The 22,175-nt window shown below is 41.3% G+C and overlaps 1 pseudogene across 1 annotated transcript; it reads right to left on the bottom strand.

Moving 5' to 3' along the window:
* Positions 1–89: 89 nt before the first annotated feature.
* On the bottom strand, positions 90–17,628 carry LOC145533457 (patched domain-containing protein 3-like; annotated as a pseudogene). The gene is made up of 5 exons (XR_014074093.1): positions 9,878–17,628; positions 4,338–8,702; positions 3,757–4,108; positions 3,137–3,719; positions 90–2,858 (listed from the first exon to the last, which is right to left on the bottom strand). The product of XR_014074093.1 is annotated as a patched domain-containing protein 3-like (transcript).
* Positions 17,629–22,175: the final 4,547 nt, after the last annotated feature.

The following is a 22,175-nucleotide window of genomic DNA, read 5'->3' as shown; positions in this document are numbered from 1 at the left end:
CGGGACACACCTGCCAGAGTCCCTCAACACACCCAGTGCCGCTTGCCTGTTTGCAGGGGGTTCGAGGAAACAAGAAATGAGAGATTGTAAAGGAATTAAGACTTTGTTAGCCATATGTCCTTCCAGCCATAGGGGTGAGGACCTCCTACCTTAACCAGAGGTCTTCTGGACTCTGAGACTGAGCTGCGTGAGCTTTCTGCCACGTTTGTTTTTGCTGTCCTGGCTTCCAGCATGCTGGGCTGCTTGTCATTTGCACTGCGCTGGGTTTTCTTCACGTTCAGCTTCCACTGCGGGAGCTTTTGAAGAGTTGGTTTCTGCTGTGCGTGGCCTCCACCTCACGGGGGCTAAGCCGAGGTTGTTTCAGCCAGGTGAACTCTGAGTCACGGCACCAGATTATGTCTGGTGAGAGAGTAATTTCCTTGGTTCTGTGTTCTGTCTCTCTGCAGCAAAGATTTGAAACGGCAGGCCAGTTGTTAGAGCTTGGTTACAGCTTAGAGTTTTATTCAGCAAGCAAAGGAAAGTACACCCTCAAGGCATGAGGGCGGGCCGACCCCAAAGGAGAGACCTCAGTCCCTCTTAGCTTCCTCCTTTTATCCATTTGTCTCCTCCCCCTGAGTCTGCTCTATGTAAACTGGGCTAGCCAGGAGGGCTGTTTGTTTCACCTGAGGTTCTCACTCCAGTCCTCAGATTTACTTTTGTACCATTTTGGGGGGCTTTTTCCTTTCTTTATCTTTTAGCCACCACCATTTTGGACTCCTTTTTCCTGTTCTAGCTACCTAACGTATATTTCTAACATAAAATGTACCATTTCAAAAACCATTTTTAAGTAGACAAATCAGTGGCATTAACTACATTCACAGTGTTGTGCAACCATCACAACTATCTATGATTATTTTCCATCACCCCAAACAAACTCAGTAGCCATTAAGTAATATTTCCCCATTGTCTTCCCCAAGCCTTGGCTAATTTTTAATCTAGTTTCTGTTTTCATGAATTTGCCTATACTAGAGATTTCATATAAGTGGAATCATACAGTATTTGTCCTTTGGTGATTGATTTATTTCACTTATCATAATGTTTTCAAGGATTATCCATGTCGTAGCATGAATTCCTTTACATGGCTGAATAATATTCCATTTTATGTATATACCACATTGTTTATCTACCTATCTCTTTATGGGCACTTGAAATATTTCTACCTTTTGATGCCCAATCACAGAAGCAATAGCAAAAGTTACCCACAAGTAACACAGGGGATGAGGAGTTAACAATAAGGAAACAATGAACATAACTGTTGATGCAACAGTCACATTTTGAACAGTGTTTTCTAATATTGCAGAATACTGATCAAAATATATGAATGCCTGGTTATACACCATTAGAGGAACTTCACACTTCTCGGCCCTGTCTCGGAACTGGTGTAACATCAGTTTCTTATTGGTTGAAGAAGAAATACCCATGGTTTGAATGAAGGCCTGGGAACAAATGATTTCCTGTGATGATGTAATATTAATGTTATAAACAAAAAGCGGAAATTCCATTTAAAAAGTGGGTTTATTGCTTAGAAATCTGTCTTATCATTTATATCTTGACAGAGGTTTTCCATATACTTTATATATTCTCGCAACCAAAACTCCGTAAGGTTTTTACCTACATACTCACTGTTTTCAAAATCTGCCAGACGACATTTTTCCAATTTTTGCTTTGTTTCTTTATCCCATTAGTCAAGAGTCTCAGTAATGATAACCATAACCCTGGGACCATAACTTGACAAATGTTCTTCTTCTACATTACAATATGGTGTGATACAGGAGTTGTCACTTGCCAAATTTTGGAGGCCTAAAGCTTCCTGCACTTGGAAACATCCGTATATACTACTTGTGATGTACAAAATGTATAGGAGCACTACAAAAAACTTGGAGTTTGTGCTTATGAGAAAAGGACTAAACTCTTCTCTAAAGAACAGATTCACTGGATTCCATATGTAGAATAGATAGCCAACGGGAATTTGCTGTATGGCTCAGGAATTTCCCACCACAGGCATTTCCCATCACAATCTCCTCCCTCACATCCCCTCGATCTGTCTCTCTGCAGTCAACAGCAGCCCTCGCCCTGGAATTGTTCCACAATCCCTAAACTCCAGCTCCCAGCTGCTGTACCTTCCAGGGGATCTGCATCCCTGTCCAGGGTTTGTATGGTTGCCACAAGGGCTGTCTGATTCTCATTCCATTTAGGCTGCAACAGATCAGCTGTTTCACTCTCAGCCTTAAATGTTTCTCCTCTGACTCAGACAATTGCCCCGATGTGGGGATCAGACCCCTGCTTCAGTTCCCTTACCAGCCGAGGTCAGGTCTAGTCCTCCTAACACTCCTGTTTTCCCCCCTAGTTCCTTCATCCTATCGAGTTTTGTGTGGTTCTATATATTCTTTTCCACCGGTCAGGTAATCCTGTCCGCTCTCAGCTGGTGTTCTGCGTGCACTTTTGTGTCTGAAGGTGTATTCCTGATGTATCTGTGCAGAGAGATGTATTCTATGATCACCTACTCCTCTGCCATCTTGTTCTCTCCCCTCTCAGGACATTTTAAATAACATTTTTAAATGGTATTTCTAAGCCAAGGAAACATGCCTTTGCTTTTAGTCTATTTACTATTCTTAATAGCGCATTTCCATCATATTGGATTGGGCCAATCAGGAATTCTGCAATTGGTCTTTGATTTGTTAGTGGCTTTTCAAACTAACTCAAAAAAAGGTTAAGAATACTGGGATAAAATTAGACCATGAGCAGCTCCAAATGCCACCACAAGAAACAATCTTAAAAAATGTCCTGAAGATGTATGCTTTAGTTGAATATAGGACATGCTGCTGCTAAGTCGCTTCAGTCGTGTCCGACTCTGTGCGAACCTATAGACAGCAGCCCACCAGGCTCCCCCGTCCCTGGTATTCTCCGGGCAAGAATACTGGAGTGGGTTGCCATTTCCTTCTCCAATGCACGAAAGTGAAAAGTGAAAGTGAAATCGCTCAGTCGTGTCCGATTCTTGGCGACCCCATGGACTGCAGCCCACCAGGCTCCTCCGTCCATGGGATTTTCCAGGCAAGAGTACTGGAGTGGGGTGCCATTGCCTTCTCCGATATAGGACATACATCCCTATTATTGTTGAAACTGTACTTTGTAACACAGGGTAGCCTAGCAGATACAATGCCTCAGTGGTTTTTCAGTTTACCGAGGGCTCTGAACTGGAAACAAATGCATAGGAAATGTGAGCAGAAAAGTCAAAAGAAAAACCTATACAAATGACAAGATTAATCATGGCTATGATATCAAGATTGTCATTCCAGAAGGCCATAAAACCCATGATGCCCATAATCACAGAAGCAGTAGCAAAAGTTACCCACAAAGAACACAGGTAATGAGGAATTAACAATAAAGAAACAATGAACATAACTGTTGATGTAACAGTCACATTTCGAACAGTGTTTTCTAATATTGCAGAATACTGATCAAAATATATGAATGCCTGGTTATACACTATTAGGGGAACTTCACACTTCTCGGCCATGTCTCGGAACTGGTGTAACATCAGTTTCTTATTGGTTGAAGAAAACCCATGGTTTGAATGAAGGCCTGGGAACAAATGATTTCCTGTGATGATGTAATATTAATGTTATAAACAAAAAGCGGAAATTCCATTTAAAAAGTGGGTTTATTGCTTAGAAATCTGTCTTATCATTTATATCTTGACAGAGGTTTTCCATATACTTTCTCGCAACCAAAACTCCGTAAGGTTTTTATCTACATACTCACTGTTTTCAAAATCTGCCAGACGACATTTTTCCAATTTTTGCCTTGTTTCTTTATCCCATTAGTCAAGAGTCTCAGTAATGATAACCATAACCCTGGGACCATAACTTGACAAATGTTCTTCTTCTACATTACAATATGGTGTGATACAGGAGTTGTCACTTGCCAAATTTTGGAGGCCTAAAGTTTCCTGCACTTGGAAACACCCATATATACTACTTATGATGTACAAAGTATAGGAGAACTACAAAAAACTTGGAGTTTGTGCTTATGAGAAAAGGACTAAAATATTCTCTAAAGAATAGATTCACTGGATTCCATATGTAAAATAGATAGCCAATGGGAATTTGCTGTATGGCTTTGGAAACTCAAACATGGGCTCTGTATCAATATAAAGGGGTGGGGTGTGGAGGGAGGTTCAAAAGGGAGGGGATATATGTATACCAACAGCTGATTCATGTTGAGGTTTGATAGAAAACAGCAAAATTCTGTAAAGCAATTATCCTTCAATAAAAAAATAAATTAAAAAAAGAATAGACTCATTGGATGGGTATCAGCTTTATGTTCATCTTGGAAAAAATTACATGGGAGGCAGAAGGAATTTTTTAATGAGGAACATTCTTGGTCAGAAGTTTCCTGCTTCGTCAGCCAGCATACACAGGCTACTTCTCTTTTACCATCCATGGCAATAAATGCTCCAAAATAGGTGATGTTATGAAAATAACAAAAGAGCAAGGTTGCTCCTATATAAATGCAAAAGTATTGTACAGACCTGAAAGAGGTCATAATTCCTGTATAGAAGGCCAGGACATTGGTGATGGTGGTGATTGTCATGGATACTGCCACTTTTGAACATACATTGGACATCCGCTCTCTTATGCTATCCGTGTCATAGACCCCCCAACACCTGTTAGAGAAAGAAACAGAGTCTCCATATGTTTTTAACATCCATTAAAAATTAACAAGATCAACTCAAGCCATTTTCTTTGCCTGTCTGTCAAGGTCTCACTGATCTTGCAGTGTGCTTGTGTGAATGAATGACATGTCCTGAGCAAAACAAGTGATGAGCCCCGTGCTGGGGTTTTGCAGTGCCTTGAAATGACTGAAGGCAGACCCCAAAATGGGAGACTTGTTGGGGTTTATATACCGACCTCCCAATCCCAAGAGACACCCAATATCCCTGCGAGGGCAGTGGCCTGAAACGGGTGAAGCGTGTGGACTGAACTTTGTTTTCTCAGTCACCTTTTCCTGGTCTCTCTGACCATTCCATAATTGCATGGGGAGTTAGAACTACTAACCTAATCTGTCGGATCATAGACTTTCAAGGGACTTGTGATCCATGCTGTTACTCTGTACTTTTACTTAGGCCTCAGACTATATGAATGGAAGCGCCTAGCCTTGCTAGGAGCTGAAAGTTACAAGAGCACGTTTGGGAGTGAGGTGGAGCTCTAGTTCCAGGAATGTCTCTCAGGCTAGAAGTCATTCTCTTGGCTGCCTGTCTCAGGGGCTAGGGTCCTAAAAGTAAGTCTTTGTCATGGCTGTGCCTCTGATCTATCTGGGTAGCAGCATTGATGGTGACCATGAGGTTTTTGAAGACACAGATCGGGAATTGCAGGATCTGGTCAGATTGGAAGTAGGGTGGGCTTCTTCCTTTGGTAGGGCTAGCTCTTAGCAGACCAGAGAAATCTTTCCAATGGCTGTGTCTCAACTCCCTAGACATTCCTTTTGTGAAATCACTGGGAATGAACTGGAAGGATTGGCCCTAGTAGCTTGAGGACAAAAATTTCTTTTTTCTCACTGGCCGACCCTCCACTACCTCTTCTGCTATCACATATACTGGTGTGGCAATGCTCAGAAGAGACATCTTGGGTTTTTTGCTCATCTCTTTATAACTCAATGCTTCTACTGTGGTCAGGACTATACCCAGAAATGTGCACAGGCACATGGAACATGGATGCTTCCCCTAGTAGTCCTTGCTTGGGAAACATTCTGAGAAAGCTACTCTGCTCCACCCTGGGTGGCATCAGAGGAGGAGCGAAAATCAGACAAAGGTCTTAATGGTGAGGAACTGGACATCAGTCTGAGATGCCATCAGCTCTACCCCTGGTGCATCTCCACCCCGCCTTGGTGGTAGAACTGGGAGGTACGGGTAAGGCACCTGTGTCGGTAAGGGACAGACTAAGTCTGAGCATGGAAGGAAAGCTTCGGTCGAAAGTCTTTCTACACCCCCATCTAGAGCAGGAGGGAGGCCTCCAGTGGAAAGAAGCCATGGCTGTGGATGCCACATTTTTCTCTTTTACAGATGAGAGCTAGCAGTTCCAGAACCACTTCTTTAAAATGTATTTTTAAAAACAGGGACAAGTTTGATCCCCAGAGTTTAAAAAAAGACACACCTAATCTTTTTCTGTGATACTGAATGGCCATGGAAGATGGGGAACACTGGCCAGTTGAAGAGTCTCAATTATAATACTGTTTTACAATTAGATCAGTCCTGCAGAAAACAAGAGAAATGGGTAGAAGTGCCATATGTGTTGCTCTTTCTCTCTCTGCGAGACATGCCAGACTTATGTCCTAAGGGTGCAGATTTGGGCGTGAAACCTTCAGCTGCCTCCTCTTCTCTTACTTTGCCGCTGTATCTGAGGCTCCCAACTAAACAGGCTGAGTCATGGTACCCTTCCACAACAGGTTGCCTCAGTCTCAGTAGAAATTCAAACAGTCCCAATTCATAGAAGGCTTTACAGGACTAACTTGGAGAGATGTAATGTATGTCTTGGGACAGATGCTGACTCCTGACTTGAGAACTAGAGTTTTGGGAGAAGCTACTACTTTTGGAGATGAATGGCTTGAGCATGAGACAAGGGGAAAGAGGGAACATAAAAGAGCCCTCCTCCCTCCTGAGAGCCAAGCAGTTCCCACGACAGAGCCAGACTGGGCCTATAACATGGCTGAAAGGTGGGATCAGAACCACTTTGCCAGGTGTATTCTTGAAGGACTCAAGTGAGTGTACACTAAGACTTTAAACTATGCTAAGTTGGCTGACTTAGAACAGGGAGAGAAGAAAACTGATAAATTCCTAGATAGACTACAAGAGGCTCTCCACTGATCCCAAAAGTACAGAGAAAGGAATGATCTTAAAGATAGATTTATCAGCTCCAGATATCTGCTGTAAGTTACAAAAACAGGTATTTGGATCAAATTAGTCTTCAAAAAACTGTTACAGCTGGCTCAGATGGTATATTATGGTAAAGAATATGAGGAAAAGAGAAAAAAAAAAACCTGGCAAAAGACCAAAGCCACAACAATGGCTGTTAGATCCACTCTGAAAGAGCCTGAGGAAAAGTGCCCAGAGTAATCCAGGAGAAAAGAGGTGGACTTATTATTAAAGGAGAGTCATCTCAAGTGGGATTGCCCTCAGGCATCTAAGCTGCATGTGGCTCCATGTCTGGTCTGTAAAATGACCACACCTGAAAAGAGACTGCCCTCTGAGACATAGGCCCCAGGGGTCAGTGTCTCAAGGCAATCAGGACTGAAAGTGCCCGGTGTCCCCACATAAGCTCCCATATTAATTACACATGTGGAACCCTGGGTATTAACAACTGCACAGGGGAGGGGGCGGGCAATCAGTCGACTTTCTTTTGGACACTGGGACAACTTTCTCTGAGCTCACTGAAGCCCCTGGCCTGCTTTCTTCCTGATCCACTACTGTAATGGGACTGTCAGGATGAGCCAAATGCTATTATTTCAGTCATCCTTTAAGCTGCAACTGGAACTCTGTGCTGTTTTCTCACGAGTTTCTGATCCTGCTGGAGTCTCCCTCACCCCTTCTAGGGAGGGATATACTGAACATGGTCCAGGCTTCTGGCCAGGCTTCTGTTTTCACGAATATGGAGCCTGCTCTTTTAATTGAACAAAATGTAAATTCTAGAGTGTGGGCTGATGGAAAAACTGTGGGTTGAGCACAAAATGCTGTTCCTGTTATTATATAGCTCAAAGACCCTCACTTATTTTCACATCAAAAGCAGTATCCACTAAAGCCTGAGGTTAAGGAATGGGTGAAACCTTACTGTCTTGACTTCTAATGATGTAAGTGGGATCTTAAACTCTAAAGTTCAGAGCAAGAATTCTCCATCTTAAAGCTACTGTAACTGAAGGGATATCAAAAATTCTAGGAATAGAATATCACTTACACTGTTCCTGGAGACCCCAAACTTCAGGAAAGGTTGAAAAGGCTAATGCCGTTATTAAAAGACATTCATGTACGCTAACTCAGGAAACACAAGACAGTTGGTTTAAAGTTTTACCCATGGCTTTAGTGAGGGCTTGAACTGCCCCCCTAAGAAGAAGGGGCTGTCTGTATGACAGATTGTTTTTGTGCACAGATATTGTAATAGATCCTAAAACTTTAGAATTAACTATGTGACTCAGCTTTCAGCTTTTCAATCTTCTCATCAGGGAAAGGCTTTGTGTGGTGGGTTTCTCTGCTTCAAGGAAAGGACTTTCTTCAGCTCTGCAAATACCTTCACTGACAACAATTGTATATGATGCCTCTTCTTGATCTGATGACATGGAACAGTCCTAAAATGGACTGATGTAATTATGGACATAATGTAACTTTTAATTTTGATTATGTTTTAACTTGGTTTAATGGCTATTTTGCCTTACATCTGTATCTGTAAAACAGGGTGTCTCTAACCATCTGAAAGCTTTTAAGTTACAAATGGTCGTCCAGGCTCCTACGAGTGCCACAGCCTCCTCCAACTATTACTTGGGCCCCGGGTCAGAGACCCTCAGTATGAGGGTTAGGAGAATATGTTGCTGCAACAACTTCGGGACGATTCCGCTCAACAGCAGGAAGTAGTTATGGAATGAAAACGACGGCCCTTTCCCTTGGCAACGTGATTTTCCTAAAAGAAAAGGGGGAATGAGAGAGTCAATTCCTAGGTAGGTTGATAAGAAGTCCAGGGTCCCCGAGGAGGAGGAACGGGTCTGGAGCCCTCGAGAAGGCAAAGTAGTCTGGGGCTCCCAAGGAGAAAAGACTACATTGCTTTGTCTCAGTGAATACTTTGTCTCAGTGAATATAACAGTGTATCTTGCTCCAGGACATGTTTCTCCTTAACAAGAACCTTCTGACTAATCCTCTCATCTTAAAATGTATATTATGGGAGTGGATCTGGTAAGATCTTTCTATTGTTCATTCTAATCTTGTTCATTTAAGATGTATATTGTGAGAGTGGGTCTGGAAAAAGTATATAAGGCCTTGATAAGACTAGCTGGGGGGGTGCTCTGCCTCCCCCTTCTGATGTCTGTGTCAGAAGCTTTCTCTGTCCCTTTTTATACTTTAATAAAACTCTGCTTCACAAAATCTCTTGAGTGATCAAGCCTGGTCCCTGGTCCAGAAGAAGCTGAATCTTCTTCAGAGATCACAAATCCAACATCGTTCACTGAAAGCTATCATAGGATTAGCCCGTTTTTGTTTTTTCCTATTCTATATCACACTGAAATGAACATACTTATTCTATTTTGTGACCACCTTTTCAATAAATAGGACAAATTCCCAGAAGTGGAGTTGGCAGGTCAAAGGTACTCTGTTTTAAATTTTTAAGTCTTTTGATTTGCTGCAAAGTTATATTTTAAAAGTGTACTAATTTACAAATTTTCCTCAGCAGAATATGTGTTCATTTGCATACAACCTTCCACAAACCTTCAGTCTTGCTATAATATTCCTTAATCTAATAAGACAAGGTGTCTCACTTTTGGTTTAACTTGCATTCCTTCATTAATTTAACGGTCAAATATTTCTTTCTTATGTTTTCAATGACTAGTATTTTGGATTACGTGTGTGTGTATGAACTGCCTGTTCATGTCCTTGGTCTGTGTTTTTCCATTTGGGGTACTAGATTTTTCCAACTCTTAAAGGCACATAATTCCATTTGATTTTATTTTTCTCCTGATTCCTCATTTTGGATCTGTAGAGTCACCTATGTATAATTATTTTGCTTACTCTAACACAATACCCTTCCTTTACCCACCCCACACCCCCACATACACTGTGTGCAGCCTCACCCTTTGTTTTACTCACCTAGAATAAGAAATGGTGAATTTGCAACTATGATCATAAATGGTACCCCAATGTACAACATCAGGCCAAAGCTGCTCACCACTACCAAGGCAGTAGAAATGACTCCAAAGGCTGTAACCCACATGTTGTTTTGTATACAGTCACACCTGTAAATTTCGAGGGAAAAGTCATGGAACTTGTGGTGGTAGCTTCCATACTGAAATTCTAGGAATTCATAACATTCTCGATTCAGACACCTCCTCAGAGCCCTCTTATGCAATAATTCCCATACTTGTATGCTTTGAGAACTTTAATTTCCAGGCACTCGCCCAGACCAACTGAACAGAAGAAGGAGAGAGAGGAGGGGACAGAAAAGTTGGGGATCTGTGCTGTTACCAAATTACACTGGTTGATTCTCCTGCAGGGAGCCAAGCATGAATCCACCGACTGACCTTTCAGAACCACAAAGATACACTAAAGCATTGCAAATAGCTAATTCCACTTTGATCTTCAAAGGAGCGTGAATGGAAGCAAGCAGTATGAAAGTGCCCACGTCTAGATATCTTCTCACCTACTTGAGTCCCTTAGCCATAAACACAATCCTAAATATGTCCTGTATATCAAAGCTTGTTTAATATATATTGTGGCTAATGAAAAGAATGAAAGCCTCCTCCTAGAAGATTTTCGTGGTTCTCTTCTGCTAGAGAAGTGTGCTCTAGAAAAGAGGCTGTGTGTGTGTGTGTGTGTGTGTGTGTGTGTGTGTGCGCTCAATTGATTCAGTCATGTTCGACTGTGACCCTATGGACTGTGTAGCCCACTACGCTCCTCTGTCCACAGGAGTCTCTAGGCACAAACAGTGGGGTAGGTTGCCATGCCCTCCCTCTAGCATATCTTCCTCACCCAGGGATCAAACCCATGTCTCCTGAAACGCATTGCAGGCAGATTCTTTACTGTTGAGCCACCAGGGCAGCCCAAGAAAGGTGGCTACTAATTGCAACAACAAAAAAGTAACATGTGCTCCATTTTGCATAACAAGTCTTATGCCTGTTTCTTGGTTGGACCAACATAAATGGGAATATATAAACAGCATTTTAAAAAGACTGGATTTAATACTTTAACTCCCCAACAACCACAAATTTACATCTTAAAATATTGATGACAATCTCTAGGTTTCTGTTTTACTTCATTGCTAACTTCTTCAAAACAAATGACGGATAACTGCTTCTAGAAACTTTTAGTAGGAGAGGGAAACTCAGTTTGATTTGAAGACTAGCAAAGTCAATTATGGAAAAGGAGCTACTGATTCCCAAAGAGCAAGAATATAACTAAAGACCTTATACATGCAGGCCACATTAAAATAACTAAACTTTCTTCTTATTAAAACAGCTATGTGTGTCTGTATTTCACTTTTTCTCAAACTGCTGGTGCTATTAGTTAAACTCAGGGCCCCATATCAACATAGACACATGAACGCCCACACACACACACCAAAACAAAAGGATATATTTTTTTGATTACAGAAAAATATTTGATTAAAACCAATACTTTCTGTGGACTTCCTTATAGCTCAGATGGTAAAGAATCTGCCTGCAATGCAGAAGTTCTGGGTTTGATCCCTGGGTCAGGAAGATCCCCTGGAAAATGAAATGGCAATACACTCCAGTATTCTTGCCTGGAGAATCCTATGGACAGAGAGGTCTGGCTGGCACAGACCATGGGGTCACAAAGAGTGGGACACGATTAAGTGACTAACACACACACACACACACACAATACTTTTTTAAAGCAACAATATTGGTTTATAGGAGTTTAAGATAAAAGTAACATGATAAACCTTGAAATCAGAAAGATTAATAGGATAAAAGCTACATATGACATGTTTAGCCCTATTCCCTCTTTCAGGTTTGTGGATTGGTGGTATAAATTTTTCAGAGGATGGGGGAGTGAAGTATATTATTGGCTAGAGTGATTTGACTTTGACTAGTTGTTGTGTTGATTCTCCCTAAATGACCTTTATTTTAATAATCAATAGGCAATGGAAGGAAAGATGTGAATGTAGAACACTAATGAATACACTTGCAGATTTTCTAGTCCACAAGAAGGACTTTGGTTAAGCAGTTTATCAGAATGACTTAGGAGAGTCTTAGAGCTTTAGATTCCTGCAGTCCTGGAACAAAGCTCTGCAGACTCTGATCTACCGTTTGTAGAGAAGTTGCAGAATCCATGAGTCTAAAAATGTCTTCATGTGATTCCAGGGTTCAGGTTGAGTTGGGCATCACTGGCAGCAAAATGACCAATCAAAACAGCTCACTAACTATACATTAAAGAAAGCGTAAATCAGGAGTGCCCTGGTGGTCCAATGGTTAGGACTTCTCGGTGCTTTCACTGCTGGGGCCTGGGTTTGGCCAAAAAAGGACATAAATGGATGAAATGAAGGTTAATAAGCTATAACATATACAGAATATTAAATACCAAAACAATAGAAGTCCTTCCTTGTCAGCAATTATTTTAAATCTAAACAGATTAAACTTTCCAATCAAAAGCATATATTGTCGGAGTGGATAAAACAGCATGATTCAACTATATGCTGTTTACAAGAGATTCCCTTTAGATCCAAAGACATAAATAGATTGAAAGTTAAGAGGACTGAAAAAGATACTCCCTATGAATAGTAACCAAAAGAGGCTATAAGTGCCTATATTGATAACAGACAACATCTGCTGCTGCTGCTGCTGCTAAGTTGCTTCAGTCGTGTCCGACTCTCTGCGACCCCATAGACGGCAGCCCACCAGGCTCCACCGTCCCTGGGATTCTCCAGGCAAGAATACTGGAGTGGGTTGCCATTTCCTCCTCCAGTGCATGAAAGTGAAAAGTGAAAGTGAAGTCGCTCAGTCGTGTCTGACTCTTTGCGACCCCATGGGCTGCAGCCTACCAGGCTCCTCCGTCCATGGGGTTTCCCAGGCAAGAGTACTGGAGTGGGGTGCCATTGCCTTCTCCGAACAGACAACATAGACTATTTCAAAAACTGTTAAAAGTTTTGAGACATATGGATATTACATATTTATAAAAGGGCCAATTAATCAAGAAGATACAGCTATAAACATAAATGGACTTCATAACAGTGACTCAATATATATGAAGCAAATATTAACAGTATTATAGAGAGAAATACATAGCTCTACAATAATAGCTGGAAAATTCAATACATCACTTTCAATAATGGATAAAACATCTAGGCAGATAATCTATAAGGAAAATTAAAACATAAAAAATACCGTAACACTTATGAGATGTAGTGACACCAGTGCCCAGAGGCAAATTTTTAATACATTACAAAAAAAAAAGAAAAGATCTGAAACCACCTTGTGGATTTACACACCTTGTGGAACCAGAAAAAGAAGAGAAGATCAAACACAAAGCTAACAGAAGGAATAAAACAAGAACAGTGCTAAATAAAATTGAGAATAGAAAATCAGTAGAGAAAACCAACAAAGCCAAAAGTTGGTAATCAAAAAAAAAAAAAATCAACAAAATCGAAAGACATATATCTAGAGTAATAAAGGGGAAAAAAGAGACAACTAACTACATCAGACATGAAAATGGGGTCTTCCCTAGTGAATTTACAGAAATAGAAAGGATTTGAGAGATTACCATAAGCAACCTATGCCAACAAACTGGATAACCTAGATAAAATATACAAATTCCTAGAAATATACAAAGACATCACTGACTCAAGATGAAACTCTCAACAGAACATGTAACAAATAAAAGGATTGATCCATAGTCAAAAACCTCTCCCCACCTTCAAAATAAAGTCCAGGATTGATAGTTTCACTAGTGAATTTTATCAAATATGTAAAGAAGAATTAACGCCAATTCTTTTTAAACCCTTCCAAAAAACTGAAAGAAAGGGAACACTTCCTAACTCTTTTGATGAGGCCATGATTACACTGATAGCAATGCCAGACTAAGACATCCCAAGGAAGCTACAGATAATACCTCTTATTAATATAGATATAAAAATCCTCAACAAAATTCTAGCAAACACAATTCAATAAGCATATTAAAAGGAGTATACATCATGACCATATGGGATTTACCCCAGGAATGGAAGAGTGGTTCAACATGAGTGCATCAATCAAGGTAATACAGCACACTAACAGAACAAAGGATAACAACCATATTAATCTCTCAAAAGGTACAGAAAAGGCACTTGACAAAACTCAATGTCTTCTCATGATAAAAACTCTCAAAAACAAGGAATGGAAGGAAAGTTCCTCAAAATTATAAAGGCAATTATGAAAACTGCACAGCTAATGTTACACTCAATGGTGAAAAAAAGAAATCTTTCTCTCTAAGATCAGGAACAAGATAAGGATGCCCACTTCCATCAGTGATATTCAAAGATGTGATGTCCATGTATAGAGTCTTCTCTTGTGTTGTTGGAAAAGGGTGTTTGCTATGACCACTGCGTTTTCTGGGCAAAACTCTATTAGCCATTGTCAATAGAGTTTTTGCTGTATACAGTCAGCAAAAACAAGACTGGGAGCTGACTGTGGTTCAGATCATGAACTCCTTATTGCAAATGTAGACTTAAATTGATGAAAGTAGGGAAAACCACTAGACCATTCAGGTATGACATAAATAAAGTCCCTTATGATTATAAGTGGAAGTAAGAAATAGATTCAAGGGATTAGATCTGATAGACAGAGTGCCTGAAGAACTATGGAGAGAGGTTCGTAACATTGTACAGGAGACAGGGATCAAGACCATCCTCAAGAAAAAGAAATGCAAAAAAGCAAAATGGCTGTCTGAGGAGGCCTTACAAATAGCTGTGAAAAGAAGAGAAGCGAAAAGCAAAGGAGAAAAGCAAAGATAAACCCATTGGAATGCAGAGTTCCAAAGAATAGCAAGGAGAGATAAGAAAGCCTTTCTCAGTGATGAGTGGAAAGAAATAGAGGAAAACAATAGAATGGGAAAGAATAGAGATCTCTTTGAGAAAATTAGAGATAGCAAAGGAACATTTCATGCAAAGATGGACACAATAAAGGACAGAAATGGTATGGACCTAACAGAAGGAGAAGATATTGAGAAGAGGTGGCAAGAATACACAGAAGAACTATACAAAAAAAGATCCTCATAACCCAGATGATCACGATGGTGTGATCACTCACCTAAAGCCAGGCATCCTGGAATGTGAAGTCAAGTGGGCCTTAGGAAGCATCACTATGAACAAAGCTAACGGAGGTGATGGAATTCCAGTTGAGCTCTTTCAAATCCTAAAAGATGATGCTGTGAAAGTGTTACACTCAATGTGCCAGCAAATTTGGAAAACTCAGCAGTGGCCACAAGGCTGGAAAAGGTCAGTTTTTATTCCAACCCCAAAGAAAGGCAATGCCAAAGAATGCTCAAACTACCACACAATTGCACTCATCTCACACATTAGCAAAGTAATGCTCAAAATTCTCCAAGCCGGGCTTCAACAGAATGTGAACTGTGAACTTCCATATGTTCAAGGTGGATTTAGAAAAGGCAGAGGAACCAGAGATCAAATTGCCAACATCCGTTGGATCATCAAAAAGCAAGTGAGTTCCAGAAAAACATCGATTTCTGCTTTATTGACTATGCCAAAGCCTTTGACTGTGTGGATCACCAAAAACTGTGGAAAATTCTTAAAGAGTGGGAAACCAGACCACCTTACCTGCCTCTTGAGAAATCTATATGCATGTCAGGAAGCAACAGTTAGAATTGGACATGGAATAGCAGACTGGTTCCAAATCGGGAAAGGAGTACATCAAGGCTGTATATTGTCACCCTGCTTCTTTAACTTATATGCAGAGTACATCAAGAGAAACACTGGGCTGGATGAAACACAAGCTGAAATCAAGATTGCTGGGAGAAATATCAATAACCTCAGATATGCAGATGACACTACCCTTATGGCAGAAAGCAAAGAAGAACTAAAGAGCCTCTTGAAGAAAGTGAAAGAGGAGAGTGAAAAAGTTGGCTTAAAGCTCAACATTCAGAAAACTAAGATCATTGCATCTGGTCCCATCATTTCATGTCAAATAAATGGGGAAACAGTGGAAACAGTGACAGACTTTATTTTTGGGGGGCTCCAAAATCACTGCAGATGGTGATTGCAGTCATGAAATTAAAAGAGCTTGATCCTTGGAAGAAACATTATGACCAACCTAGACAGCATATTAAAAAGCAGAGATATTACTTTGCCAACAAAGGTCTGTCTAGTCAAGGCTATGGTTTTTCCAGTAGTCATGTATGGATGTGAGAGTTGAACTATAAAGAAAGCTGAATGCCAAAGAATCGATACTTTTGAACTATGGCATTGGAGAAGACTCTTGAGAGTCCCTTGGACTGCAAGGAGATCCAATCAGTCCATCCTACAGGGAATCAGTCCTGAATATTCATTGGAAGGACTGATACTGAAGCTGAAACTCCAATACTTTGACCACCTAATGTGAAGAACTGACTCATTTGAAAAGACCCTGATGCTGGGAAAGATTGAAGGCAGGAGGAGAAGGGGACGACAGAGGATGAGATAGTTGGATGGTATCACCTACTCAATGGACATGAGTTTGACTAAACTCTGGCAGTTGGTGATGGACAGTGAGGCCTGGTGTGCTGCAGTCCAAGGGTTTCAAAGAGTCTGACATGATCGCACAACTGAACTGAACTGATTAAATATAAAAAGTACAATTTTATTGGAAAAACCACTTTTTATCAGACTTACTAAATTAAGATGCATCTATTTCCTAAAATAGATTTCAATCCTCACCAACATTATTCTCATTTTACATTTATTGTTGTTACAGTTATTGTACACACTATGAAACCTTTTTCATGAAAATGAAATGAACTCTATCATAGCAATGTCCATTACCAAGCTTCCTCTGATAGGGTGATTTATCATCAACATGATTTATAATGATCTAATTTCTGAAGCTCAATTAGGTTGTCCATCAATTTTCATGAAAGCAAAGTATTAGAAATCATTTCAGTTGTAAAAAAATTTAATACTAAATGAATAGACTCATTCCCTTTCTCAAAAACAGCACTCTGTCTGGCACCTGAGAAATCTGTGGGGCCTGGCGAAACTCATCACAGTAAGTAGAGGGAGAGAGGCAGGTCTCACCTTCATGGAGAGGTCTTTGTAGAAAGCGAGACCCTCCACCCTACTGGGACCGCTCACTGCCTCTCAGCCCTTTGCAGAGCAACCTTTGGAAAGAGGGCACATGCAGGCTGGGGAATCTTTGATTTCTTTTTAATTCATGTACTGATGTAACCTTAGCAAGCATTCACATACCACCAAGCATGTGGGGGCCCAATTGTGAAGGCTACCCACTTGAAAAACATTTGGGAAAAGCTCCTTTTTATTTCCCCCTCTTAGAGATTTGCAATCAAACCAGAATATTGTCTAAAGAAAGCTGTTTCACTTTATCGCAGAATTTTTGAAACCAGTTTGCTCCCCCACCCCAATCTTTTCTCCCAAAGAACACACAGTTGTATAAAATGAGACTTTAAGTCATCTGCTCTGGTCCCCAAAGCTCCAAACTGAGTCTCCTGTGAGTTCATACGTGGCCTGACCTGTTCATGACAACTACAGGCCTCTCTAGTCTCCAGGGGATCTGAGATTGGTTGGTTTTCATGGACTGTTACCTGCAAGGGCAGTGTTACTCTCTGCCACAGCCTTCCTACTCACATTATCCATTTTTAGATGGACGTTCTGGTACGGGAAGGTGTCTGTGCTACTGATGTGGGGGCAGCACCCACTGCAGCCATGAACTTGAAGCCTTATGATCAGCTCTCAAATAACCACCAGGGGAAGGTCAGTTGGGTGCCTCCCTAGCTGTCTTTCTGGGCCGCATGGTCCATGACAGTGTGGGCCAAGTCAAGAGAGCACTATGATTACAGGCAGAGTACAATTAAAATCCAAACATATGTGAGTGGTATGTATGTGTGAGAAATAGACTGTGTCTCATCATATGACTGCTTTTTATTACATCCAGAGCCACATGGATTGCAATCATCTGGTTTGAATTGTCCATCTTTTCATTGCCAAGCACAAAGAGTTGGCTACATTATCATGATGAAGATGAGAATACTCAAGTACCACCTCTAAGGGGAGATGTCCCCGAAGCTGTTCACTACATGGAAAAGAGGGCAGGGTCCCCTGACTTGGGTCACATTTTGGAACATTGCAGGCATATGATCTAAGACACCACCACTGACAACACACAAGAACAAGTCCCTGCTAGCCTTTCCTCCAGGACTTCAAGTTAGAAATCAGTCAATATGCTATGCACCAGTGCTGAACATTTTGGTTAGCATGGAGATCCAGTCAGACTCTCCACTCTGACTGCAGCTCAGAACTCAAACAAATCATTCGTATCTGCTGGGAAAGAAGGATGGAGAGTGAGCTGGTGGAGCATCTCTGTTCTTGGAACACAGGAACCGTGAAGCGTGTCTGCCTATACCTTCACTCTGCACACTGCCTTCATTCTACACAGAACAAGAGTGATGGTGAGAGCCAGAGGCCAACCACATGGATGATTGGTCCAGCCTCAATTGGAACTGGCTTGGCCCTTGGGGAGCCTGTGCTCTCACCTGTGAAGCTGCAAAATAACCAGTGCATTTTTATAAGCCTCTGCAAACCGAGAACAGAAATTAAAACAGCTGGAAGAAACAAGATAAGGCATCAAAACTAGTTTTTGATCTTAAAACCACTGGAGATTTCCTAGGAAATTATCCTTCCAAACTCCCGTTTATGGGACGACAAGGGGAGCAGAAATCAAATGGTTTGCCTACAGGTGAAGGGGGAGAGCTCTCAGCACTTCAGGTCATGAGTTCTAGACGTTAAGGTTCAGGAAATCTGCCAGTGAAGTGCCAGGAAATAAACACCACACAGCGAGGCCATGAGCAGGATACTCTACATGCTCAGTGTAAACTCCTGGACAAATTCGGCTTAAATATTTTATCTTTAATGCTTTGTAGGAGGGCTGGGGAAGAAAAGCGGGGTGAGGAAAGCAAAGTAACTAGATTAAAAATTAAAACTTCTTTCATGTAATGAGATAGGCAAAATATAGTGAAAAATAATAATATGTCTAAGCGTAAGTCTTGAGGAATACATTTCTTTTTATTAAATAAGAAGTAACTTTTAATGAGACTAATGTTCCTTGGATTGCAAGGAGATCCAGCCAGTCCATCCTAAAGGATATCAGTCCTGGGTGTTCATTGGAAGGACTGATGTTGAGGCTGAAACTCCAATACTTTGGCCATCTGATGCAAAGAGCTGACTCATTTGAGAAGACCCTGATGCTGGGGAAGATTGAGGGCAGGAGGAGAAGAGGACGACAGAGGATGAGATGGTTGGATGGCATCATCGACTCAATGGACATGGGTTTGGGTAGACTCTGGCAGTTGGTGATGGACAGGGAGGCCTGGCGTGTTGCGGTTCATGGGGTCACAAAGAGTCGGACACGACTGAGCAACTGAACTGAATTGAATGTTCCTCCTTTGGTTTCAAGTAGTCCTGATACTCTTCTTAAGATGTTAATTGTCTACACCCTTCATGTGCCTTATGACTGTAATTTTAACTTTTTAAAAGCAGCTGGACGATGTAAGTATGGATCTGTGAAAAGCAGGATATATATACAATACTATATACATATACATATATATATACACACAATAAATATGTCAAGCTTTCCTATCATTTACCAACTTATTAAATTTTTTACAAAAATGGTACAATTGGCACCAGAACACTGAAAAAACATGGAGATATGTTGCTGAATCAGAAACTTCTGGCTTCTCATCCTTTATAACTCCTCTGAAAGTAGTTAGCAAGATTCTTCTTTTAATCCCTGGCCATGCTTTGCCACTCTGCTATCTTTAGTGTAGGTTTATGGATGTTCATAACGTCCTTGCTTAACAACTGTCATAGGAAGCAACTTCTGTTCATTCATCTCAAATATCCGGTTCACTCCCCATCAATCAGGGCCCAAGCCATGTCCCAGCCCCTCCCAGAGCTGTCCTTCTCTCCTGACCACACTAGTGCACATCCACGCAACTTCCGCCTAAACTCCTACAACACTGTCTTTGGTATCACTGAAAATTCAAAAGGTCTGGAGAAACTCACAGCCATTGAGTTGAAGATGCCATCTAACCATCTCATCCTCTGTCGCCCCTTTCTCCTCTGGCCCTCAGTCTTTCACAGCATCAGGGTCTTTTCCAGCAAGTAGGCTCTTACGCATCAAGTGTCCAAAGTTTTTGAGCTTCAGCATCAGACATTCCAATGAATATTCAGGGTTGATTTCTTTTAAGATTGACTGGTTCATTCTGTCAGCTCCTGCTTTTCTTTCTGAAGATTGCTTTGGCTCTTCAGAGACAATGATTGTCTCTGGAGGCCTTACAAGCTGGTTTTAGAAAAGGCAGAGGAACCAGAGATCAAATTGCCAACATCCGCTGGATCATCAAAAAAGCAAGAGAGTTCCAGAAAAACATCTATTTCTGCTTTATTGACTATGCCAAAGCCTTTGACTGTGTGGATCACAATAAACTGTGGAAAATTCTGAAAGAGATGGGAATACCAGACCACGTGACCTGCCTCTTGAGAAACCTGTATGCAGGTCAGGAAGCAACAGTTAGAACTGGACATGGAACAACAGACTGGTTCCAAATAGGAAAAGGAGTACGTCAAGGCTGTATATTGTCACCCTGCTCCTTTAACTTATATGCAGAGTACATCATGAGAAACGCTGGGCTGGAAGAAACACAAGCTGGAATCAAGATTGCTGGGAGAAATATCAATAACCTCAGATATGCAGATGACACCACCCTTATGGCAGAAAGTGAAGAAGAACTAAAGAGCCTCTTGATGAAAGTGAAAGAGGAGAGTGAAAAAGTTGGCTTAAAGATCAACGTTCAGAAAACTAAGATCATGGCATCTGGTCCCATCACTTCATGGGAAATAGATGGGGAAACAGTGTCAGACTTTATTTTTTTGGGCTCCAAAATCACTGCTGATGGTGATTGCAGTCATGAAATTAAAAGACGCTTACTCCTTGGAAGGAAGGTTATGACCAACCTAGACAGCATATTTAAAAGCAGAGACATTATTTTGACAACAAAGGTCCGTCTAGTCAAGGCTATGGTTTTTCCAGTGGTCATGTATGGATGTGAGAGTTGGACGGTGAAGAAAGCTGAGTGCCGAAGAACTGATGCTTTTGAACTGTGGTGTTAGAGAAGACTCTTGAGAGTACCTTGGACTGCAAGGAGATCCAATCAATCCATCCTAAAGGAGATCAGTCCTGGGTGTTCACTGGAAGGACTGATGTTGAAGCTGAAACTCCAATACTTTGGCCACCTCATGCGAAGAGTTGACTCATTGGAAAAGACCTTAATGCTGGGAAGGATTGGGGGCAGGAGGAGAAGGGGACGGCAGAGGATGAGATGGTTGGATGGCATCACTGACTCGATGGACATGGGTTTGGGTAAACTCTGGGAGTTGGTGATGGACAGGGAGGCCTGGCGTGCTGTGATTCATGGGGCCGCAAAGAGTTGGACACGACTGAGTGACTGAAGTGAACTTAAGTGAATACGCAGCTTCTTTATCCGTTCATCTGTTGATGGTCATCTAGGTTACTTCCATGTCCTAGCTATTGTAAATAGTGCTGCAATGAATACTGGGGTACATGTGTCTTTTTGTAATTTGCTGTATGATGCAGGGAACTCAAAGCTGGTGTTTTATGACAACCTAGAGGGGTGGAATAGGGAGGGAGGTGGGAGGGAGGTTCAAGAGGGAGGGGACATATGCATACCTATGGCTGATTCAAGTCAATGTGTGGCAGAAACCATCACAATATTGTAAAGTAATTATCCTCTAATTAAAAATAAAAAATTTTTAAAGTTCATTCATTTAAAAGGGAAAACCTCAGGCAAGCCTTATTTCTCCATGAGGATGGACCTATGAATCTGTGTTTAAAGTTACATATAGTAAGTTTTATGCCTCTATTAATGATTGTAATACATCAAAACATTGACAGTAGCCATAACAGTAGTATCTAAATCTTTGGGTCTATATATAGTGATAAAAAGTGGAACATACAAAAAAGCTATCAATCAACACCACTAAATATTAATGACAAGTCTGGCTCTTTGGGTGCTGTTTAAACAGCTAGTATTAGGGCTCAGTCTGAGTTTGTAAAGGGTGTCCCTGGTGGCTCAAATGGTAAAGAATCCACCTGCAATGCACGTGACCCGAGTTTGATCCCAGGGTCTGGAAGATCCCCCTGGAGAA

The sequence above is a fragment of the Giraffa tippelskirchi genome, chromosome 13 (genome assembly GCF_054371585.1).
Source record: "Giraffa tippelskirchi isolate mGirTip1 chromosome 13, T2T-mGirTip1v1.2.pri, whole genome shotgun sequence".
NCBI classification, from domain to species: domain Eukaryota; kingdom Metazoa; phylum Chordata; class Mammalia; order Artiodactyla; family Giraffidae; genus Giraffa; species Giraffa tippelskirchi.
This window is presented reverse-complemented; position numbering and strand designations above follow the sequence as displayed.